The 25,831-nt window shown below is 46.6% G+C and overlaps 1 protein-coding gene and 1 long non-coding RNA gene across 15 annotated transcripts in view; one reads left to right on the forward strand and one right to left on the reverse strand.

Moving 5' to 3' along the window:
- The window catches only part of LOC149355466 (uncharacterized), a 52,693-nt gene extending 48,872 nt beyond the window's left edge, over positions 1 to 3,821 (reverse strand). For all 9 annotated transcript variants that reach the window (XR_016291518.1, XR_016291517.1, XR_016291512.1 and 6 more), the window contains exons 1-2: positions 3,709 to 3,821; positions 3,092 to 3,209 (exon numbers count right to left, since the gene is read on the reverse strand). This is a non-coding gene — a long non-coding RNA (uncharacterized LOC149355466). The remainder of the gene's footprint in view (positions 1 to 3,091; positions 3,210 to 3,708) is intronic.
- A 5,288-nt stretch (positions 3,822 to 9,109) lies between these two features.
- Positions 9,110 to 25,831, forward strand: part of LOC149355467 (uncharacterized) — a 109,556-nt gene continuing 92,834 nt past the window's right edge. For 4 of the 6 annotated variants that reach the window (XM_089583803.1, XM_089583808.1, XM_089583807.1 and 1 more), the window contains exons 1-2: positions 9,111 to 9,753; positions 10,351 to 10,428. The gene's annotated coding sequence lies outside the window, so the exon portion shown is untranslated. Of the gene's footprint in view, positions 9,754 to 10,350; positions 10,429 to 25,831 lie in introns of all 6 variants that reach the window. The other 2 variants (XM_089583804.1, XM_089583809.1) reach the window with 2 other exon arrangements.

Consider the following 25,831-nt stretch of genomic DNA (forward strand, 5'->3'; position numbering starts at 1 on the left):
CCATAGGGATCCGTACGGATGTGCGTGCTGCAAAACGTTTGGAGATAACTTAAATATACCCGATTCACTTTTTGCCCTACCGGGTTACAAACCTAAAGCCATTTTTGGTGACGAACTGGAAGCGTGTGAGGCTACCTCCGCAGTGCACCTTTGCTTGTTTCTTGAAAAACAGCTGCCTCCGATGAGCGCACGCCATGGTATTATACGTGGATTTGAACGTCTGACACATGGGCTGTGTGGAACGCTTCAGTGGAGGGCTCCGTATTATTATATGCGACTTGGACTTATTTCACGAGTAATGACATACACAGCAATTTTGTATTTCGCCTCCACTGAAATGCGGCTGTCGTGGTGTGCATCGAAACCGTGATCTTGAGATCAGCGACCGGAAGTCTGGGTGCCACGGTGCCGAGGCCTTCCTGCCCACGAATAAAAGATTTCGTGATAGACTGCACACGCATTTAACCGCGGTGCCTCGTCCATACCTGTCACAAAGTGATTCCCGCTCAGTTTTGACGTTCTTGACGGTACTCAAGGGCGGCCACGACCATCGAGCCGGCGAACTGCTTTTATCCACGCTTCGCGTCGAAGGCGGTCCCGGGAAGCGTTCGGAAAGTGAAAAAAATCGACTGTGCTTCCCTTTACATATTGGGCATTGCAGCCGTATGCAACACATGTCGTAGGCATCGCCAAATGCGTCGTGCTGAGCGCCCGAAGGCTGCAGCAACGCACCCCGCCGCGTAGGAAGCCGGTTTGTTTACACTTCCAGTATGTTTCGCGACACCGCCACCAGGGGATGGGCGCATGCGCAGTCGCGTCGTGAAAAAGGCGGATTATAAAGCTGATAAAGACAAGAGGATGAGGAGAGACACAGACGCACACGTCTTTTAATCTTTTCTTGTCCTGTCCTCTTCGTGCAGCTTTTCAATTGCTGAAACAATTACCAGACTGCAAAAACTCTCCCTTAATGAGACTCACATACACGGGTTGAATAAAAGGACCTATTCAGTCCGACAATTTCAACCCATTACACAGCACTCCTCTAGAAAGTGTCTAAAAGTCGGGAGCCAGGTGCTGTGCCCGAACAGATGAATGGGCAAGTGGAACAAACTAGTGCAATATGCCCGTTTCACCTTTCCAGCTCACACACCGCAAGACGAATTATCTGCTCACTGTTGTCCACCTCAGCGATCTTGTTACGAGAATGCACCTTCCTCAGGAAGTTTACTTTGCTCAATGGACTCTGCCCCTGCTCTGTCCATTCCAAGCACACCACTGGTTTGCATTGCTTTATTTACAGCCTTAATTCGTTCCATGACTCAGCTACGAAGGGAAAAACGGGTCGCTTTCGTGGAGGCCAGATGCTGCTTTACCCAGCATGAGCATTTCTTGCATGATGCATATCCCTTGAAATGTGTCCGCCAAAGGATGCTATTGACAACTACTCAGAATACAAACGGGATAGCCACGGCAGCTATTGCGGTAGGCCTGCAGTCCTACCAATGGTGAAGCACTTAAGCTTCAAAGTCATGCCACTTGGTACTACCAGCGAGCAATGGCAGCAATTTCCCCCCCCCCCCGTACTACGCGCCGCTTTTTCCTTACGAGCCGAATTCTTGGTAACCTCTGGTGGCATGTAACACTCACAGGATGCAGCAGACTGACCAGACATCCACCTTGAACGATACGTGACCGACTATTATTATACAAGACCGTTAAAATGTCAAAAATACAGCGGTAATAGGCGTAAACTGACGGAAATTGCATATCATCATCATCAGCCTGACTACACCCACTCAAGGGCAAAGGGCCCTCCCATGTCTCTCCAATTAACCCTGTCCTTTGCCAGTTGCAGCCATTGTATCGCCGCAAACTTCCTTATCTCATCTGCCCATCTAGCTTTCTGCCGTCCCCTGCTGCGTTTGCCTTCTCTTTGAATCCACTCCGTTACCCTTAAGGACCAGCGGTTATCTTGCTTCGCATTATATGCCCTGCTCAAGCCCATTTCTTCCTCTTGATTTCAACTAGGATATCATTAACCCGCGTTTGTTCCCTCACCCACTCTGCCCTCTTCTGATCTCTTAACGTTACACCTATCAATTTTCTTTCCATAGCTCACTGCGTTGTCCTTAACTTAAGCTGAACCCTCTTTGTTAGCCTCCACGTTTCTGCCCCATAGGTGAGTACCAGTAAGATACAACTGTTGTATACTTTTCTCTTGAGGGATATTGGCAAACTGCCATTCATGACTTGAGAGAACCTGCCATATGCACTCCATCCCATTCTTATTCTTCTAGTTATTTCGCTCTCATGATCCGGATCTGCGGTCACTACCTGCCCAAAGTAGACATATTCTCTTACTACTTCCAGCACCTTGCTACCAACTGCGAAATGCTGTTCCCTTGCTAGGTTGTTGAACATTACTTTGGTCTTCTGCATGTTAGTTTTTAGCCCCACCGTTCTGCTCTGCCTGTCTAACTCATTGATCATGCTTTGTAGTTCTTGTCCTGAGTGGCTTAGCAAGGCAATGTCATCAGCGAATCACAAATTACTCAGGTATTCTCCATTAACTCTTATCCCCAACTCTTCCCATTTCAGGCCCCGGAATACCTCCTGTAAGCAGGCGGTGAATAGCATTGGCGTGATCGTGTCTCCCTGCCTGACACCTCTCGGTACTGGAATTTTATTGCTGACTTTATGGAGAACTATAGCAGCTGTGCAATCGTTATAAATATCTTCCAACATTTTCACATAACACTCTTCCACACCCTGATTCTGCAATGCCTGCATGACAGCTGAGATTTCCACTGAGTCAAATGCTTTCTCGTAATCAATGAAAGCTATATATAAATTGCATATATCGTAAAGTAAACCCCACCCCTTTTCTTGAGTGCTTGAAACATAGCTACGTGCAGCAACTGACCGGTACATGTTGGCTCAAAGCTCGCAATAATGGAACTATTTGTTATCTCTAAGAGCATGCACTACGACGCCCAGAGTGCTGCTTGGCATATACTGCAGTAGCTTGAGGCTCAGAAGCCATACGAAGGATCTAAGTAAGACTGGGAAAGTGCACAAACACTGGACATACCCTATAGGAGCAGAGCTCCATTATGATGTACACGTTGTTGTCATCTTCAAAGTAGTCCTGGAAGCCCACAATAAGCTTGTGGCTCAACCTTCAGTGTATCCGGATCGCTTTCAGCAATCTGCATGTAGCACAAATAAGGTATGAGAACGGGTCAGCACGATAGAGAAACGCTAAGAGCAGCCACGAAAGCGGTGACAGGCATTGCGCGTTTATTTTGAAAGCAGTGCACTTCAGATGAGAAGGTATTGCTGCAATACATGGCTCCGTCCAATGAAGATTGTATGCAAGTTTGCAAACAACCCCATGCTCAGTTCTGAAAAGGAATATTCTTCCACAAACTACAACCACCTTTATAGTGCGCAAGTGCGCACGGATGTCTGGTCAAGAAGCGCGACGCATTCCTAGAGTTTGTTGCTCGGCAGCACGAACACCTGTCGTGTCATCCACTCATCGCGCACGGAAGAGCGATCAGTTCGGCACTCCCTTTCGCTGCCTCTAGGCGCAATGCATCCTTTCACGGCCACCACACCATACATGCCTCGGCAGGTGATCGCACAGCCGAACTGTCTAGTCAGGGACACTTAGAAAGCATCGCGGTGCTCTCGAGAGTCACTCACCTCTCGCAGTTCGAGCTCACAGACGACGAATAAATGCGGCGAGCAGGCGAGCAGCCATAGAAACTCTATGCGAGCAGCTAAACAAGCGCCGCCATTTCCGCGCTATACTACCCGGACAGAGCGATAATTCCTCACTGCGAGCCAAGGGTTTGCTGCGGGAGAGCAGTTGGCGCCCCTATGCGGCTGCACGCTTCACTAATTAATGCTCTCAAACGTTTCAGTTTACTAGAAACGTTGAGTTGTACCATAGTCCTTCAATCTTTTTATGGTTGTACCCTCAGACTACAGTATTCTAGATCTATAGTTCTCATAGAGTTTCTTACTATAGTAAGAAACTCTATGATAGTTCTAGAAGGCTTCACTACAGTGAACTAGAATATTGGGTAGTGTGCTCACAGGCCCGCTCGGGGTGACCCCGCCGGTGTCGACAGGGCGCGGTGGCGCGTGGTGGCGCTGCACGCGTCTTCACGGGTGAAAGCGAGTGGCGCATTCGGCTGGCGTCGCAGTAGCCGTGGTAGCCGCGCCGACAAATTGAATTATTATCGCAACATTCGCGTGTGTGTCATCGAAATGGGTCGGCAGATCTTGAATGGAACTTAATTTCTGGCATGTGCACATGTTTATTTATCTCTCAAAGTTCCACAAGGGACATTGCATGAGGGGTTACATGAGCAACTTTTATCAGTATACGCTTGGCACGCAGGGATGATCACGTATTGTCACTCGTGCCTGCAATGTTTCCTTGCAGTTACAACGCACTGCGTACCAAGGGGTCATACAGCTTTTTGTCTTAATACTTAAAGTTAATAGTAGTAGCATATGTGGTGTGGCGGAATTTGATTATATGCCAGGGACAAACGCGGAATGGAGAGTGTGTCGGTGGCAGCAGTTATTTCTATTCGCAAGGAGCCAAGCTGCAGCACACATAACACAGAGGGGCAGGGAGGTAGAAGGGAGACACATAAGTGAGCGAAAGTACAAGGAAGAGGGGGGGGGGGGGGGGGGGGGGGGCATATACATTATTTAAAAAAATACGATCGAGGCACGCGTACCGAAACAATTTCGACACAACAGTAACTGACTTCACATTTTTTTGAACAGCCATGCAGCATCCACTGCTATTTAAAAAAAATAAAGAATGAGGCAGATTTGTCATCACTGCATGCATTTATGCTCGCTCATTTCGCCTCTGGCAGCGGTGGCTCAGATGGCGCTCGGCTGCTGATCCGAAAGACATGGGTTCGAACCCGGCCACGGCTGTCGAATTTCGATGGAGGCGAAATTATAGAGGCCCGCGTACTGTATGATGTCAGTGCACGTTGAAGAACCCCAGGTTACAGTGAGTTGTACCCATGTGGTGGAAATTTCCGGAGCCCGCATAGCCTGAGTCGCTCAGAGACGATAAAACCCCGTAAACTAAACCACTTCGCCTCTTTTCCGTTCAACTTTTTCTAGCACTTCAGAGCAGCGTCAGCAACGGCTCAGTTTAAGGTGCTTCGCCCGTTCGAGTTTTTCTTCGCTGCAATGAATTACATTCCGAAAGCATTCTTCATATGTTGGAAGTGGTTAGAAGCAGACTTCAAAAAGAAGTTGGTTCTGTGAGGTTTTCTGTGGAGAGGTTTTCAAGCTTCAACACAAATCCATAAAGCTGCGCCGGTGGGTAGAGCAGTCCTCCATGGTCGCGGTATTTTGTCAGCCTCGCAGGAAAACAGTTTTCATTGGGAGACTGCATTGTAAGCAAGGTAATGCACATTTGGCAATTTGTCTCCAGTACACACTTCCGTGCAACATACCCTATTACGTAGAAAACAAGTCTACAGTCACTTCTACCTACGTGCTCATCGTGGTAATGCGCAGGCACCCAAGTTTGAATCTGGGGGGCCCTGCATTTGAAGGCCGCTTATCTGGGCAAGCTTGAACAAGCACTGGCACCATACGTGAACAAAAACGTGAAATGACCCCCCGAGAAGCGCTCAAACCAGTGCAAAACCGCACAACAGAACAACAACGAGCCCACAAATACACACGGCGCACTGACGGCGACGGCAAATCCTACCGGATGGATGGATGGATGGATGGATGGATAGGAGCGCCCCCTTTGAAACGGGGTGGTGGCTTTGCCACCATGCTCAGCTTTTCTTTATTATTTTTTTTTGTTTACTGTGTTGGCAATTCTCATTAAGATTCTCCATCAACTTTTCCTACGGTTTCCTACTATTCTAACCTTATGCCACATCTCTGCTTTTCAGCCACCAATCCTCCAATCGCTTTTTGCTGACTTCCACTGCAGATTTATTTACATGACCATTGTTATCTTTAAACCCTAGGGCCTCAGAAAGAGTGACTGTGCCTGCATCGACATCCGGATGGATACCATCACATTTGATTATGAGGTGTTCAATTGTTTCCACAGATCTACCACACACTGCACATGTGTCATCTTCTTCGTTAAATTTCTTTTTGTAGCTGCGCGTTCTAAGACAACCTGATCTAGCTTCAAAAAGTAGGGCACTGCCTCTTGAGTTATCATAGAAAAATTCTTTCCTGATCTGCTTTTTCCAGAATCGATATAGTTCTACACTATGTTTCTTTTCCATTGAATTCATCCAATTTTTAACTTCCGCGTTTTTAACCTGTCGTTTAATGCTCTTTCTTTCTCCGTCCTCATGACCGGCATACTTACTGGTTAGTTTTCTAGTTCTTTTCCGCCACTGTGAGTCAACGTTCTTTCTGTATAAATATTTAAATACCTTAGCTGCCCATCTGTTATCGTCCAATTTCCTCAGGCGTTCTTCATATAGTATTTTACTCTTAGCTTCCCGTGCCTCGAACGATGCCCAGCCCATATCCCCTTGTACTGCCTCGTTTGTGGTTTTGCCGTGGGCACCTAGTGCTAATCTTCCAACAGCTCTCTGATTTACGTCTAATCTCGACTGAACTTCTGCCCTTAAGCACAGAACCGCATTGCCGAAAGTAAGTCCCGGCACCATTATTCCTTTCCAAATACCTCTTAGTACTTCATATTTGTTGTACCCCCATAATGCCCTATGTTTCATTATCCCGGCGTCTCTTCGTCCTTTTGCCCTAAGAGCCTGTTCATGCTTTTCCGTGTATATCTGCCCTTCGTTTAGCCATATCCCAAGGTATTTGTATTCGGCCACTTTGGGTATTTCGTGGCCTTGTATTGTAAGCACCTGATCAGTTGTATCGTTAAAAATCATCACACCTGATTTAGTTGCGCTAAAACTGAATCCTAGAGCGTCTCCTTCGTCTCCACAGCAATTAACCAAAGTTTGTAAATCTTCCTGGCTATCTGCTAACAGTACAATATCGTCCGCATACATTAAACCCGGGAGTCGCTGCTCAACTACATTTCCGCCTAATCTGTACGATAGATTATAACCCAGATTACTTTCTTCTAGCCTTCTTTCCATATTTATCACGTAAAGCATGAACAACAGCGGTGATAGAGGGCAACCTTGCCTTAATCCTTTGTGCACCCCTACAGTTGTGGTACTTTTTTTCCCTTCCCATGTAATTTCAACTTCATTATCTCGGTAGATTTCCTGTAGAAAATCAATTACCTCATCACCAATACCTAAATCTTTCAATATGCTCCACAGGAGTTCCCTGTTCACGTTATCGTATGCACCGCTTATGTCTAGAAAGGCTATAAACAGAGGTCTATTTTCCGCCTTAGCTATTTCTATGCATTGGGTAAGCACGAACAGGCTATCATCTAACCGCCTACCCCTTCTGAACCCATTCTGAAGTTCTCCGAGTATCCTATTCCCTTCTACCCATGACTGCATTTTTAATTTCACCGCCTGCATTGCCAGCCTGTACATAACAGATGTTATCGTAATCGGACGGAAGGATTTTATGTTCATCTTATCTCCTTTCCCTTTATAAATCAAATTCATTTTACTCTGTCTCCAGCTGTGCGGAATTTGCTGATTTGTTATGACTGCCTGCAATGCTTTTATCAGCGCGGCCTTGCTTCTTGGGCCAAGTTCATTAATCAGCTTAATTGGAATTTCGTCTATCCCTGCGGATGTGGTTTTAGGAATATTCGCTTCCGCCTTTTCCCAGTTAAGACTAGTCAGTTCTAAGCTGTTCTCTTTTGTGCTGTCCTGTGTTGCCGCCTCACTTGGGGAGATTACCCCATTGGCGTCGCTAAAAGACGCAGCTATAAATGACGTAATGTAGTCCACAGCATCGTCTCCCTCCAAACATTTTCCCTCAGCATCTATAATCTGTTCCTGCTTTCTTTGATTTGTTTTTCCCAACCAGCTTATATGGTTCCAGAATTTTCTTGGCCCCCCTTTATTTGCCTCGCGAACTTCAGCCAGCCATTTATCAGAGGACTGCTTTATTTTAGCCTGGACTAGGACCTGAACTTGCTGTTTCTGCGTGAAGTCTACTGTGGCGCCACCTCGTGTCGGCGCCGCGAAACAGAAACCTGTCGACATTCGCTGGGCCACCGCTCCCCCATTGAGCCAGCGCGGAGTGAGCACACTAGCTTCACCAAAGATCCTAGACAGGTTCAGTTTCGCACATGGTTTCGCAGCTCCGCTCGGAAGGTGGCTAAAATGGCGGTCGCGGGAACTAGTGGCGCTGCAGTCGAGGATTTCTACATCGTCTGCTGTCGCGGGAGTTTCGCTCGCTGCAGTTACGACAGGCTAGTCAGATTTTTGAGCTGGTTTTTCGTGTGATGGTGCTGTTAATGTTGTGAAAAACGTGTTGTGAATATGTATACTTGGTGACTTCAAGCGAGAGGTACACAAGCCATCCTGCCTTGCGCCCGGCTGCACAAATGGCAACAGAAACGATGCAACCGGTCATTTTTTCAAACCACCTCGCAATGAAAGCGAGTTAGGTTGGAGATATTGCATCGCAAGGATAGACGGCTCTCACACGTCTAAGATATGTGAGCGTCATTTTGAGCACGCCGATATTATCAAGGAGTACAAGCACGTTGTGAATGAGCAAGAGGTCCGAATTCCTCGCAGGAACTGGGTGCTAGTGCCCGGTGCCGTCCGTCGACTCTTTCCAGCCCTTCCAGACCGATTCTCAAAGCCACAAATTGTGAAATTCAGGCGAAGGTCACCAAAAACGCGTGCTGTCATGCAGACTGATAAGTGTGAAGATCCTTGCAGCGAGAGTCCTTGTGCCCTCCAAGCGGAACAGCTTTTCGCCAGGTACCAACAGCAGTTATGCCATATTCTTGTTTGCGCACGCCGGAAAAAAAAAATTAATTTACCTGCAAGTATGGGCGCGGCGCCGCCCATCTTTACGAGGGTGTAGCGGACGACACGCGAGATGTGTAGAAAAGCGCCACTGCAGCGCCGTTAGTTCCAGCGACGTCCACGATAGGCACGCCAGAAACTCAAACTGTCTGAGAACGTTGCTCATGATGCTGTTTCATTGTCTTGTGCAATCAAAACAAGAATTTTCTAAACTTAAATAAATACCTATTAAACTGCGACGACCTAACTTCATATAGATCAGCGTTCCATTTACTAATTAACATAAATCGGGTACCTTCCGGCCAGGCGAAATTATCGCTACATAATGTTTTCGTATCACGTAGTACGTGTTTCACGTAACATCGTTCCAGTCAATCAAATTTCAAGGAGCGGCCCTCCAAATTGGTAAATAGTGTGGTAAAGTGTGGAAAGTCACATTTTCCAGCCGGGCATCAAGAATTAGCCAATTGGAGAGTCAACATGGCGCCGACAGGCGAATGCATGGGCGAATGTGAACACCGAGAAGCAACGACAAAAAGCATAAAGAAAACAGGACGACGACGAAGAATCGCCGCCGCGTGCAAAGAACGCGGCGCGTGAAGAAAGGCACTGATCGAACACTGACGTGGACCTAACTGTGTCGCCGTGGCACACTGGATCTCACAGTCAGCCAACAGCTACGCTCTGGAGAGGACTCGGCTACTTGGGCGGCGACGACCAGCTACCGTGAAGGTCGTCGTTCGGCTCTGTTTCCTCGTGTGCATTCTATGGTTTTATTCGACTAACTCTGGCTTCGGTGAGTACTCCAAGCTTCGTAAGCGGTGCCGCAGGGCCTCGGGGCCTGTAAACGACTTCGGCGAGCGCTGGAGCGCTCGCGTAGGTGTCATAAGATCGGAAATTTCACCCCAGCCACACTGGCACAGTTATAAACTAGAACTAACACGCAACCCGTTTATTGACGTGCATATGTGGGCTGCCGTTTAACATATCGTTCTGCACACCAATAAACATTTGCAGGCACAGTATCGAGGGCTCCAGTCAGGCTATCGCGGCCGCATTTGTTTGCATGGCGAAGACCTACCTGTAAAGCACAGCGGCGAAGGTGAAGCGAAAAGCTGTGGCTGAGCTTCGGCACCTAGCGAAACTTTCTGAGGCCCGAACTGAAAATGGGTTGGTCATCTTCATCGACGCGCGCGTCACTCGATTGGCCTTGGCTTCATGAATGGTAGAAACCCCATTTCTCACTTGAATTTTCGCAGCCTGACTGTAGTCTTAAGTAACTGTAGCATTTTCATTTGAAATCGCCTGCTATTCTTGACTGTGATGCTATACACGTTCCTGAACACTCAGTCGGAACTACCTACAATGTCTTTGATGGCTGTTCCCTTCATAGGACTGGGTGTTCCTGCCTCGCCATCAGGACAGCGGCTGATCGACGCAGAGGCGACCAGCTGCAGGAGGGCATTCAATGGTGAGAAGTGGCTGCCTTTTTTCAACCGTTCGATTCTGCAATTATTCCTCAACGTGTACCCGTTGACACGGCTGACAGTTTTTGCTCTTTCTGCCCTAATGAGTTTAATGCAAGAAGGAATAAATTTACACTAATGCCGTCGCTCAAAGCCACACAGGCAGATTATGACAAAACGTCACTTAACTACAGACACTTCCATATTCACCTCTCCAGGTTTTAAGAATTCCTGTCTGCCAATCACTGGGCTCATCATCATCGTCAGCCTGACTACACCCACTGCTGGGCAGAGGCCTCTCCCATGTCTCTCCAATTAACCCTGTCCTTTGTCAGTTGCCGCCACTGTATCCCCGCAAACTTCTTAACTGGCCTTAATCTGAAGCAAATAGAGGGTCTGTTCTGAAAGTAGTAGGACTGGTTTTTTCCTGCGAGAACGGGCAGAAGAGAGGCGGTCTGCACGTGCAGGATCGTTGAAGGGGGATATTGGGAATGCTGGGGAAAATCGGCAGTCGGCTCTCGGCCGTTCAAGAGAGGACGTCGCTTGTACTGTGAACCCCTGTTGAAACGTCTCGTCACGCAGAATCATCGAGCGTTTACTGGACCAGCGATACGCAATCAAATTTTGAGTAAATCTTGGTAAAACGGGCAAAGAGACTCACAATATGATTAAGTAGGCCTACTGTGATGCTTCCATGGGTAGATCAGGTGTTTTTTGGGTGGCACAAGCTTTTCCGACAAGGTAAGGAAAGAGTGGAGGAAGACGACCGCTCCAGACGCCCTTCGACCAGCAAGACCAACGAAAATGTGTAGCGAGGGAAACATTTACTTAACAGTGATCATAGAATGAGTATCAGAATGATTGCTGATGACTTGAGCATTCCTCAAACCCAAGTTTTTGAGATCGTGACAGAAAACTTATCCATGAGGAAAGCGTGCGCGAAGTTAGTGCCGGGAGTGTTGTCAGAGGACGAAAAGGTCAACTGGTAGGATCTTCTTCATCATGTGAATGAGGACCCCAATTTTTTGCCCAGCACAAGGCGGCAACGCTGCCTTAGCCCCCCTACAGCCTCGACTTGGCCCCGCCAGACTTTCTTCTATTCCCGAGAATAAAATTGATGCTCGAGGGGAAACATCACGGATTGGTAGAGGTGGTTCAACAGGCCGTGACGAGGGAGCTAAACAGCATTCCGGTCCAGGCGTTCCTGGAGGCGTACGAAAACTGTAAAACTCATTGGCAGCAGCGTGTAGGTGCGGAAGGGTGAAAAATTGTAATCGTTTGTACTATTCTCTTGAATAAATTTTGTTGAAAGCCGCCGCGGTGGCTCAGCGGTTATGGTGCTCGGCTGCTGTCCCGAAAGACGCGGGTTCGATCGCGGCCGCGGCGGCTAGAATTTCTTTGGAGGAGGAATTCTAGAGGCCTGTGTACTGTGCGATGTCAGTGCACGTTAAAGAACCCCAGGTGGTCGAAATTTCCGGAGCCCTCCACTACGACGTCTCTCATAGCCTTAGTCGCTTTGGGACATTAAACCCCATAAACCAAACCAAACCAGAGCAAATTTTGTTGAAAAAAATGAGTCCTACTACTTTCAGAACAGACCATGTATTTCTCACAATCTAGCATATTATTGTCTGTATTCTTTGAGATGAAATTTCACATCGATAATTGCCTGATTTTTTCTAATTACTGAAAGACTGCTGCCGCCCACAGGTACAGTTTTCGGGAAGGCTGGCTTGGCACACAAAACAAGGGGCTGCGTGACATGCCGGTTGGGGAAATAATCGATGGCTTCTCGCAGGTTGTGCAGTTCCTTGCAGGTGCCATTTCGTTTTCGTCTGCTTGTTAAAATTAAATTCAATGGAAGAGCCATCACCCCACTAACTTAAGCACTGCAAAAATGCAACAGTAAGCTTAATAACAAACCCGCAACTCAGCCACCCACCGAGCCGGGCTTTCGGTTGCTTTTTCGTCTGGCAGGTGGAGCAGCCTGTCAGATTAGCTGTTTGGCTCGTGTCTGTGAAAACTGTACTCGCACCCGAAAGCAGTTCAATCTCAATTCTAGAAAATGCAGGCAAGTGCTGATGTTTAATCGCATCCCAAAGAACGTAGATCGTAATATTCTACCTCTTGAGCGATGTTTGCCCTCGATTAGGCCAGTACTTTGCTAACATGATTTTTTTTAAAAATCCGGACAGATGAATATGAAAGTCTCTGTAGAAGTCATAGAAAAAATTACTGAGGGCCCTTAAGACTACTTACATACTGTAAATACGAAAGAAAGCCGCCGCGGTGGCTCAGTGGTTATGGTGCTCGGCTGCTGACCCGAAAGACGCGGGTTCGATCCCGGCCGCGGCGGCTAGAATTTCTTTGGAGGAGAAATTCTAGAGGCGCGTGTACTGTGCGATGTCAGTGCACGTTAAAGAACCCCAGGTGGTCGAAATTTCCGGAGCCCTCCACTACGGCGTCTCTCATAGCTTTAGTCGCTTTGGGACGTTAATCCCCATAAACCAAACCAAATACGAAAGCATTTATACTTCATTGTGGGCTACTAGTCAACTATATTTGTTAGTAACTATACTCCGTCTCACAAGATGTTTGCAGCATTACGAAAGGTACAGCTCTCTCGTCCAATCAGGAGAGCACGCACTACATTAGTGTGTTCCTACACCCTGCCAATTACTTACAGGTGGCTCCATCCATGTGAAAGAAGGCGTACTAGTAGTTAGCTTCTTTCTGCCTCTACCAGGTGGTGCTTGATGTCTTTTTATTCTTTCATCTTTTTGTTTTCAGACAGGCGGACGCTCGTTCCAAAGCGACTGGCCCTACTTTGTTTTTGTCACCACCTGTTTGTATCAGTTCCTCTGTTGTTACAACACAGTTATTTTCAATGTTCCTCTCATGTGAATATAAATTTATTTATTCCAGCGTGGTCACTACACTATTAAGTTGGGTCAAATGCAGGCCAGGGTAGCCGAATGTCTATGGCAGCGAAATGCAAAACAAGCCCATGTGCAACGCGAAAGTCAACGAAAAAGCGGTCAAAATTAATTCAGAGCCTTCCACTATGGCGTCTGCCATATCTCATGAGAGACAATGTCGTTCTCATTTTCATTACTCTTACTTAATTTTCATTACTTTCACTGTGACAGTACTGGATGGTCACGACTTTTGCGGGCATGTTAGCACTTTAATGGGGCTCATCTCATCGTCCTTATCACAACTCTATTCAGCACTGCTGGTTGTGTCGTCCTTCACGTCGACAACAATAGCCGGTCCTCGGTCAACATTGTAGACGATGTGGTTCAGTTTCCTCATCACATCTTCTTCACTATTAACATACTGCACTCATTTTCATTACTGTCATTACTGGGGTTATGGTGCTCGGCTGCTGACCCGAAAGACACGGGTTCGATCCTGGCAGCGGTGGTTGAATTTCGATGGAGGCCCGTGTACTGTGCGATGTCAGTGCACGTTAAAGAACCTCAAGTGGTCGAAATTTCCGGAGCCCTTCACTACGGTGTCTCTTATAGCCTTAGTCGGTTTGGGACGTTAAACCCCATAAATCAGCCAAACCAACTATCATTTTCATTACTCACACTAAATTTTCATTACTTTCACTGCGACAGTACTGGATGGTCTTGACTTTTGCACGCATAGCACTTTAATAGGGCTCATCTCATCGTCCTCATCACAGCTCTGTTCAGAACTGCTGGTTGTGTCGTCCTCCAGGTCGACAACAATAGCCGGCCCTCGGTCAACATCGTCGATGATGTGGTCCAGTTTCCTCATCACATCTTCCTCACTAATAACATGCTGCACGTAATTCTTCCATTTCTCAGCAGTCACTTGCATTTTGCCTTGCCAAACCAGAAGCTCCATGTCTTAGAGCTTAAATGTCGTGTTTTGACTGGCCACGAAACCCTTGACATCACTCCATACAAGCTCTATCGGGTTCAGACGGCAGTGGTAGGATGGCAGGCGTGCAACAAGATGGCCAGCAGCTTCGACGATGCAGTCCACACGGTATTGGTCCCCACCTGTGTTCACATTGTTGACAAGCTTCATGAGCTCGGCCTTCAGCATGTCGCTGCTATACGCGATACCTTTTTGGACAGCCAAGTCTGTATGTCCTTTTTTGAGGCTACTCATCCACCGTACTTTATCCTGCTTCAAAGAATGACATGGCACGTTGTCCATCACTGTAACGCTGCCAGCTCCTTCGGGCACAACATTCGGCCAGCCTTCAACGTCTGCATTGTCCACTGGTAAAGCGTTCACTCGCTCACCTGGGTGAGTTTTGCCATCCTCTTGATGAGCGCATTCGTACTTGAACTGCCCCCACTCTCGACGCGAAGCACTTCAAGGAGCCAACTGCGATCACCTGGTTGGGAAAACAGGGCACACAGGCGACACAACTGATTCGGCTGACACCATGTTGGAAACTGGCGACACATCACTACCTCGTAGCAGGCCTTCGCAGAGCTCTGTCCGTGCGGGCTTTGTCCGTTAATTTCACCAGTGATTGAAGCACACTCTACCGTCTAAGTCTACCAGTCCAAACTATGTTTTTAATTGCTGTGCGTATTGTTTAATAGTCTTACACCTCTCAAATATTCAAGGGCCTATTTTTTGTGTTCCTGCAGCCCTGATTGGACGAGAGAGCTCTGCCTTCCGTAGTGCTGCAAACATCTTGTGAGACGAAGTATAGTAGTAATGTCTAAAAGCCTTTTGAGTAAATATATTTACATCCTTTAGGTTGAAGACTTTTGCAGTACAGGCATTTAGGTTGAAGGTCTTTAAGTCAAAGATATCTAGCTTGAAGGCCTTTAGGGTTCAATGCCTTAGGCTGAAGCCCTTTATGGCAAAGGCTTCTAGGTCAGAGATTTAGTGTGTAGGCCTTTATGTTAAAAGGCATTTACTCTAAGCCTTTTACTGAAAGCCTTTGCCCGAAAGGCCTTTGACCTAAAGGTATTTAACCTAAAGATCTTTGACCTTCACTCTATAGGCCGTTGACCTAAAGGCCAATGGGGGTTATGTTTTCTATGGCAGCTGTGATGATGATGTCATTGCACTTTTCGGACCTTTTTGTCTGGACAACAACGCCGGGTTTCGTTGCCATTGAGCCATATAAAGTTTTCACATGAAAAGTGACATGAGGGGCACAGCTGCACATCTAAGAGTTGCCTACTCTTCCCGAGTATTCCGGCCGATGCGCCTCGGAAAACTGGTCGCGCCATCTCTTGACAGCTAGCGGCGAGGCCGTGCGTAACTGAATGGCGGTTAAAAATAAATTACTCCTCATTCTTCATATGTATGAATGCGCTCTTTTGCAAGGATGTGAAATACTTCCTAAAGTTTCTTTAATTTATTAGTTTCGTCCATGTGGCTTGTAGAGTTGGGGTCCAGACCCCAACGAATGGAGCCGAGGCTCACTGCCTTTTTATAAGATAAACCCACATGACACTAGATAGATAGCCAATTAAAAGCAGACTTAACACTAAGACAAGACAGAAGACAAATCACTAAACTGAAAGAGAACCAGAACCAAAACCGACAATAGTATTGTGCATCTTTATTATGAAGATTTAAAAAAAAAGTTTTCCCACCTCAACCATTGGCTCATTTCCAGGGAAACTGCACAGAGCTTCGGTATTGCGATAACTTTTGTCTTGTAAGTTTGACAACGCTGCTTACCTGGTTCAGCCACTCTTGGTACAAACCCGTCATCGTCTGCACCAAAATTGACGAATTGAAAGCCGCTATCGCCGAGTGGCCGCCGAAGGGCGGTGGTGGCGCCATCAAAAGGCCCGTGCAGCTAGCAATGGTTGCCTCGGTGCCTTTCAGGTCATGGCGCATTCTTATGAAGACCACAGATGGCACCACCACTGCCCTTCAGTGAAAGCCTGGCGTTGGTGGTTTTCCGTTCTTTCTTTCTAATGAGTTATCTTTTAGCGATAAAATAATTACTATCGTTATTTCATTGATTAATTGCACAAATTATAAAATAAAAAAAAACATTCCCCTATGCTACTTGGTTTCCATGACTGCTGGTTCTCGTATATACAGTAATGAACAAAAAGATATGATATTTCAGTTTTACGAGTTTAGCCTTTTTTACCACTCAAAAACTTTTGCACGGGGTTGGTGAGACTACAATGCCAGACATTTTACGCATAGGTAGGGTCCCTAGAAAGACTTGCTAGTCTGGCGTCCGCCGGCTGCGACGGGGGCTGCTGCTGGATGATCGCCGCGGTGGCGCTGCGAGCAACCAGTGTGCCGTGCCGGCCACGGCGTCTGCTGTAGGCCCGCGTTGAGTGGCTGCATGTTATCAGATACTTTGCGCATGCGATTAACACTCTTTTTCTCTTTAATTTTAGATTAGTAGTGGTATTTCAATGAGCAGTTCAGTTATCGACGTAGCGACGCAATTTTTTTTTTTTTGCGAACGAATTTTGTGCGCGTACTCCTGAGTCGAAGGCGAAACAAACCCGCTTATTTTTATACCCTATTCTCCTCTCTGAATACTGCTGCCGTGCCGTATCGTGATACTTTTTTCTGAGGAACTTAAATAAATAAAAATACCTTGCATCAAGAACATTACCCTAGGATTCTAAACCCCACGACTGTGTGTTTGCAACAGAGCGCTGTTGACAGCAGCGTTTTCATTCATGCTATTAATCTGGTCTCGGCCTGTGCGGACTTTGAAGTTAGAACACAGACTGAACACTAGAAACTTCTCGATGCACGCATAATTAAAGCATGCAAGATGAGAACCTGAGCCCTGTAAATCGCAACATGCTTTAGGCGAACTGCGGGCATGCATTCCTTTTAAGGAACCGAGTTACCGAAGTAATGAACACAAGCATGCATTCTAAGTTTCTTTCAATTCTATGCTTGGTAAAATAGCTTTAGCACATGCAATGTAGATCACACATACAGTCAGAAAAAATATACCTAAGAATCACTAATGAATGACACCATATAAAAACCTTTGTTAAACACATTTGTTTCCATCAAATTTGCACTCAGTCAGGCTGCTCACATTTTTGTTTGCACTACTTACTGGCATCATTCAGCTGCTTCTTCTTGGCAGCCCTCTCAACATTGATTGATTTCATGTAGAAGCGCAGATGAACCAGAATGTAGAATTTGATTATGCCATTAGCAATTTCATGTACATGTTTCACGCTGGCTGGACGGAAAACGTACATATGTTAAAAATCAGTGAAGTCAACAATGCTCTTCTCGAGCAACTTATTGAGGCTAAAATAAGCAGTATGAAGCTGTCTTCAAGGACGGTGATAATTTTCTTCAAGGGGCCAGAGGGATACAGCAAGCCACCATTATGAAATTTTGCAGTGAAAGTTTTTTCAGTCGTCAAGGCTGACACGCAGTCTACGCACTGGCTTTTTTCAGTGCTTTTCTAGCTATGTAGCCCAAGATATGATAAATTAACATCTCGTGACCTTTTCCTGTCATACATGCGCCGTGATGAGATGTATATGGGAGCTCAAGAGACCAATACAGTTTCCGCATCATTGATCGCTGTTCTATCAATAAGGCTGTCGAGAATAGCCAACATATTCTATCTGCATGGCTGTTTCTTAGGCACCAAAACTAATGAAGTGACCACATCTGGTGCAGTTTCCCGATGGTGGTGGGTTCGCAAGATTGCAAAATGCGAGTGCATATGCAGCAACCAAATACGGTGCGGCATTCGTCATAGCTCTTGACGACTACCAAACCATGCTAAATAGGCTTTCAAGCCTGTCTTGGCTCAAGTTTGCCGCTAAACGCCAGTATTGGAAAAAAAAAATGGCTGAGGCTTAACTTGGTTAAGCCTGGAGAATGCGAAGCATCATCGTGTCGCGTAATTTGGAGGCGCACAACCACAGCGACGGCGCGAGGTGGGCCCCCGTTTCTCCACTGCCGTGACGTCAACAAGTCACGTGGTGTGGCATCATCGTGTCACGTGATTTGGAGGCGCACAACCACAGCGACGGCGCGAGGTGGGCCCCCGTTTCTCCACTGCCGTGACGTCAACAAGTCACGTGATGTGGCATCATCGTGTCACGTGATTTGGAGGCGCACAACCACAGCGACGGCGCGAGGTGGGCCCCCGTTTCTCCACTGTCGTGACGTCATCGTGTCACGTGGTGTGACGTCATGTATCACGTGATTTGGAGGCGCACAACCACAGCGACGGCGTGAGGTGGGCCCCCGTTTCTCCACTGTCGTGACGTCATCGTGTCACGTGGTGTGACGTCATGTATCACGTGATTTGGAGGCGCACAACCACAGCGACGGCGCCAGGTGGGCCCCCGTTTCTCTACTGTCGTGACGTCATCGTGTCACGTGGTGTGACGTCATGTATCACGTGATTTGGAGGCGCATAACCACGGTGAAGGGCTGAAGTGGTAGCTAAAGTAGTATGCTTCGCATAAAAACAGTATTCCGTGCTCACGTCCAAGAAGAAGCGCGCAACACTTCCGTAGCCACGGCAGGCACGACGGCCGCTGCAGGTGCAGCGTTTGGAATGCGTGCAGCGCCCCCTGCGCATTCATGCGAGGCGCATCCAACTGGTTCCGTAGGGAGCTCTGCGCGGATGGCAGACTAGCAAGTATTTTTAGGGACCCTACTATAGGAAACGGTATTTATCATCATATTAAGGCACAATTTGTTCCCACAGTAAATTTGTTGAGGAACTCCATCGTGCGCAGCGTGAAGGCATTGGCTAAATTTTTTTTATTACAAGATGAGGCAGCAATTTCAAGAATGCCTTTGCATAATCTAATACGTTGTACTTCACATGCGAGCCTTTACAGCCGATCATTGTTTGGCACCACCGAAGCATGGAGTCCAGAAAGCTGTCAGTGAATGTCTAGTCTGTTTCTCACCTTTGCAACAGCTGGTCGACTTTCTGTGCAGTGATGGTTAATTATTTGTCCCTCACACAATGAACGATGCTTATACAAAGATGTTCAATTGAAATGGCCTCAACAAACGGGCTTGACCACTTCATAAGGCCGCCGTCCTCTTATTCATTCAATTTTTCGTATTCATGAAGAGTTCTTCGGATCATAATTCTGTTGAAACACATATCGAAAACCAAGATTCTTGTGTGCACATGAAAGCATAACCTTTTCAAAAATGCCCTGGTAAACCTCTTCGCCCATAGCACCTTGACTTCTGTCAAGGAGACAAACCGTCACGAGCCCCTTGCTGCTTATGTTCCTGCCTGTGTCTTCTAACGTGTGAAGTTAATAACGAGTTCTGTATAAATTGCGCTTCGTGCGACATATTCAACAAATCCCGCCATTCCTGCATGCCATGAACTTCGATTCGTCTAATGAAACAACTCGTTTGCTTTCGTCACCTATCCGCACCAGGTGTTCCTTTACTTACATCATTGTGGAAACACAATTCTTTTTGCAGATGTGCTGGTTTTGAGCTGGGCTCCGGTCGTTTAGTTCAGAACAATGTGCTTGATGTTTCACAGTTCTCAGAGCCAATGTAAAGCTTGATACCAGGGCCAAATCTTCGAAAATGTCGCTAACAGACCACCTCGCGTTTTTTTAGGCTAGTGCGAATTATGTCTTCCTTGATAACTTTTCTGCTTATTCTGGCTTGTCTCCTGAGAAGATCGGAAAACCAAGCCACCTTTGAGCATGAGCATATATCTCTTGGAAAACTTGTAAAGGCATGGACCGCGCTGCTCTTAAATCTTGAGAAAACTGTTGGTGTTTCATCCCATAGTCGAGACAGCGGATAATGACCATTTGAGTATTCTTGATGACGTTAACTTCACATTCCACCCACTGCTAATAAAAATATGCAGTAATATATATAATCGCCAACTGTTAGACTTGAAACTGACAGGAAGTTAATAGTAATTTAGAAAAAACAGTAAACAACTGCAATGAGAAGCGTCCATGAACAGACAAAAATGAAATACGAACTGAAGACAAAAGCTATGCCCCCAACAACAACTGGCAGAGAAAGAGGGCATTATTGCATAACATACCAAAAAACAGCAACCAGGTATTTTATATCCGTGATATTTTGGATTTGTGCAAAAAATTGAAAATATATCTTTTTGTTCACTATTGTATGCCACATCGAGACCCTCATTTCCTTTCCCTTGTCTGACCAATAAAATCACACATGAAATTCAAAACTGAATGCACGCATACGAAAGCACATGGAAGTCTCAACATTTTCCGAACAGTTCTCAGAACAGCACCTTATGACATGGCACCTGGATGCGCGCACGCACACACACACCACACACACACACACACACACACACACTTCGAAGTCCCAGCCACTGCAGTGGCTCAGTGCTTGTGGTGATCGGCTGCTGGCCCAGAAGACGCGGGTTCGATCCCGGCTGCTGCAGTCGAATTTCGATGCAGCTAGAGGCCCGTGTACCGAGCGATGTCAGTGCACGTTAAAGATCCCAGGTGGTCGCAATTTCCAGAGCCCTTCACTACGGCGTCTCTCATAGCCTTAGTCACTTTGGGACGTTAAGCTCCAATAAACCAAACCAACCAAATCATTATTAGAAAAAGAAAGGATATTAGGTTGACATTCTTTTGCAATGGTGTGTGTCTGTATAGTAGGTCATATCGTATTTTCCGGTGTATAACACGCGAGTTTTTTTCAGAAATCTTGCTGGTGCGTCCTATACAAGGGTGCGTCTTGTATGCGAATTTTTCGTGTTTTTTTTGTGAGTTCAGAAATTACTCAGGTTCATGTTCAAGCTTTTTTCACCGAAAAAATATTACTACCAATAACGCGGTTGTAACATGGTTAATACTTCTACGGGGACCACCGTGCGCAACTTTTTTAGGTGAACTTTATCATGAAACGGCGGGGTTGACTACTTCCGGGATCTTAAACACGCGGCCGTTTCGGAAGCCCCAAGCAAAGGTAATGTGAAATGCCAAAAGATGGCGACAGTCGCGTTTCTTGCCATTGTCAAGACAGGCCAAGAGAAGCCGATGTTTTTTTTTTTTTAGTCACCCTTTGCAAGTACGTAGTGCGAAGAGAATGCTTCAGCCGCGTTGCCTTTTCGATAGCGCATCCGAAGATGAAGACTTTGAAGGTTTTATGTAAAAATAAATTGTTATGGACATAACGAGCGTTCTTTCGCTTTTTTTCTTTTGTGCTAAAACGTGGGCGGGTATGGTGTGAGTGTTGCCTTTTTCGATCACATAGCGTTGCTTAAGAACTTCTCACACATACGGCGAATTTTGCGATGGTCGCATAAGCATGTTTAATTAAGCCTCACTTGCCTAACTGGGTAAATTGGGATGCGTCTTATACACGGGTGCGTCTTATATACCAATTTTTTCAATGACAGCCTGCATATATGGCGGGTGCGTCTTATACAAGGGTGCGTCTTGTACACCGGAAAATACGGTATTTTATGCACAGAAGTAAAAATTTAATTTGTCCGGAAAAAAATCGGGAAACTGAATATTCACTACAAACAAATAATTCTAGTTCAGTTAAATAACAACACAATTAGTTCACTCGCCTATGGGTAGTAGTTGCTGAGAAAACGGGTCTAAAATATTTGCTCTAAATACATGGGGAGCATAGGGTGCAGCCAGAGCTCTTAAAATGCGGGCGGGATGTGAATTCAGAGAGAAATAATTCCAGCGTTGTCTTACTGTGGCAGTAAGTTGTATTTGTTCCAGCGGATGAAGCACGCATGTTACTTCTTGGATTTGCAGTTTTGATTGAGCTCCTTTGCCTGATCACGCAGAAATGTTTTTCACAATCCCATCCATGACTCTACATATTCCACTGTCGGGACAAATCGAGGATATGACTTGGCTTACTGCGGACACTTTTCACACTAAGAACCAGGAGTCTCTAATGGCGCTTCTATGATATCGGACCAACCATGCCGAGAGAGCTAACTCTTCAACTCTGTCCCATTTATTCGAGAGTCTGTAGCAACAGAAAAAAAAAACAGTATTTTAAAGGGACACTGAGGAGAGCACTATTAATATTTTTTTATAGTAAAATCTGATAGTTCGGTATGTCATGGCTTTGTTGCCACTTGGCCGGCAGCGAAAGATGCATTTATTTCTAAGAAATTTGGATTCGAAGATGAAAAAGTATTTCCCACCGCTCTGATTCAAACTTGGGATTCTCCTATGACGACACAGGACTAAGTGACGCGATACATGACGTGTGCATGACGTACCGCAGACTCCGTGATTTCTGGCGGCCAGCAGTGCGGCCTAGCAGCAGCCGAAAATGAAGCTACCGCCGGCCGCACGTTGAAGGCATCTATCGGCTATTGCGGCCGTCGCCACAGTCGCTTCGATTACGTTTGCACTGGCGTTTTGCCAGCGTTACGATGGATCTCGTTCTCGAAGTCGTCAACGAAGTTCTCGCAAATAGACACCTTTAGCATACCGTGTACCTTGTTACCGCTAGCGGAATACCGGGAGCCCGCCTACCGCCGGAAAACAGGCGCTGATTGGTCCCGATGCTTCAGGAGCGCGCGTAGCTGGCGGGCACGTGGCGCCATCTGGCGATGTCAAGGACATTTGCGCATGCATTGGCTGCGCCTCAGGGATTTGTGGCTTCTCGGGTCCTAGAGTTGCTAGAACCATTTGTTCTAGCAACACTGCTTTGTCCTATGACGTCACCACGCTTGTACTTGCGAGTTTGGCCTATGGCGGCGATACCTGTATTTTGGTTCTTGCTCTTTTCTACGTTAAAAGAGCTTTGTTGTCAGTATGAGTAGCGTTTTTGTAATCAGGAGCTGGTATTCTGTCGATACAAGCCAACTTCAAGTTCTCCTCAGTGTCCCTTTAACTTTGCTCACACGAAAAGAAATAATAAAATCTCCGCTATCACTTCTACGCCCGTTTCTATTCCTACCAGTCATCTAAGCCTGCCTTCGTACAGGCTTCGCAGATAATCAGTGTGATTTATAAATCTGGTTACCGTATATGTAAGAACAGCTGATTTGTCTGCAAAGGTGACACTTAGAATTGCGGTCTGCTGCGATCTATGGATTGCAAAGCATCAGATTTCCTGGGAAAGTGTACAGTTTCGTGGGCAGCTCTCGGCCTCTTGTGTCATTGCAAGTAGTGTTGACCTCTGCAACACAACAGTGAGCTTCAGCTTTCCACAAAGGCATCTAAACGGCTAATGGCAAATGCAGGTCTAGAGGAGATCCGCCTTCGTGACTCAATCGTTAGCATGCTCAGCTGCTGAGCCCGAAGACGCAGGTTCAGCAGCGGCTGTGGCAGCCTTGTTTAGTTTTAGATGGAATGCAAAACACGCTTGTGTGCTGTGCAATGTAGTGCACTTTGAGGAAACCCAGGTGCTCGAAATGAATCCTGAGCCCTTCACTATGGCATGTCTTCTTTCTTTCGCTCCCTCCTTCATTCCTTCCCTCACGGCACGGTTGAGGTGTCTACTGAGAAGTGAGGCAGTTACTCTGTTTCCAATTGCCTGAGCAATTTTCACTTTCGTTCTGTGGAGGCTTAGTCGCCTTGCTCACCACCAAGTTTAACCTCTCCTCACCAAGGGAGCAACGTGGCGCTACTCTACTGCCGCCAACCTTGATGTTGGGGACAAAGCGCTTTTCAGCGGCGACACCTCGTGACCTCGCTTCAAAGTGAATTCGTCGTTCATACCAATGCTTAGATATATCTATAAACATTGGTTCATACTGTATTTTTCACAACGTTTCCTGGTTATGAATGCTGCAGTGGGTTTTCGCTTTGCCATCTCGCCTCTAACAGAATGCAAGAGGGAAAATTCTGCTCTAAATTTTATTACGTTAAACAATTCATTAGTTTTTACATTAATTCAACTCACTGAATTCAACTCACTGGTTTTTTGGCGTGAATTGTTCATGCTGATTGCAACAGATGACGCTGCAATGCAACAAGTTATCGTTGCTCTTGTGTTCGTTTCAGTTAATCGCAAACAGGCAGCATAAAATCCCGCAGAATGCTTCCATCCAGTGTGCGTGGGCTGTAGGTACTATCGTTGACCTAATAAATGAGAAATGTTCTAAATTGCTGGAAATAGAGATCTTCCACTCAGTCGGCAGGACTCTAACCTGTGCAGAGATCTTCCACTCAGTCGGCAGGACTCTAACCTGTGCAGAGATACTCCAGTCCATTACTCGTCCATCACCCTAACCTCTCAGCCACGACTGCAGGCACACATGCGCATTATTTATGCCTCTCTTTATAATAACCTTGCAAGCCCTGTACATAAGTGCTTGTCATCATAGTGTTCAGTCACCGCCGTTGCCCAGTGGCTAGGTGTTCGGCTACTGAGTCCTGAGTCAGATGACTTGGATTCCATCCCCACTGCGGCAGGAACACTTCGATTGAGGCAAAACTCATAAGGCGCCCATGTGCTATGCGATGTCAGTATACGTTTAAGAACCTCAGATGGTGTAAATTAATGCATAGCCCTGTGTCGTGAATTGTGAAGCTGTCATTGTAGTTTTGAAGAGTTTGACTCAAGCCTGACTGGGGTGCCACGAAACGATATAGAAATTCCTCTTGGGTGCAAATGCACTCAGTCCTCTGATCCACAGTAAGCCTGCAGCTGCGCAATCACATTTCGGCGTTTGTTAGCAACACTCCATTTGGCGTCATTCACCGCTGAATGTTGGTGCGGGAAGCCGTGAAACGGCGGCATCCACCGCACATATTTGTGCGCAATTAACACGAGTCTCACTTCAGCAAAGAAGGCAGTAAAGAGGTGTGCAGAAACAGAGCACAAATCTGAGGTCTTCGTCCGTTCATTAGACAGGCAACGTCAGCACAGGACGCAAGCCGCTGTCAGTGGCGGCACGAATGCCTGTGCTGTGGTGATGTGGTCCCCAAGCATTCTGAGAAGGTAAACAGTCCCTTTCAATGCGCAGTGGCTGCATATACTTGCTTGAAATGGAGCAAGCTATATGTGCGTGACGGATTCCTCGCTAGTGTTAAAACGCGGGGGTATCCGGAATCGAGTGGTCGTACTTTACATGAAAGCACTTGTGAACTGGACGCTGCTCACTGTCCTTCGTGTCTGTGTGATTCCAGGACAGACAGCACTGGCTTTGAAACGCCGCAGTCGATGTCATTCCGCTTTAGTGCAGTGACCTCTTGTTTCGAGTCTTCACTCTGACGTATGCCTTGCAAAGCTGTCATTGTAATGCCCATTAAAACGTCACGCAAAGGCATAAGCAATATCCCCTTGTGGCTGTCAGCTCGGAGTTGAGCCATAAAGATTTTCACTCAACCTCAACTTTGTGCACATCTGCCAAACATATTGATTTGCCTGGCATGAAGCTTTCGCATGAACATATGAGATAGCCAGTGAGTCGTTTTTTTTCTGTACCAAAAAGGCAATACATAAACCAAGCTC

This window comes from Amblyomma mixtum, chromosome 3, assembly GCF_055824585.1.
Source record: "Amblyomma mixtum isolate Tamu chromosome 3, ASM5582458v1, whole genome shotgun sequence".
NCBI classification, from domain to species: domain Eukaryota; kingdom Metazoa; phylum Arthropoda; class Arachnida; order Ixodida; family Ixodidae; genus Amblyomma; species Amblyomma mixtum.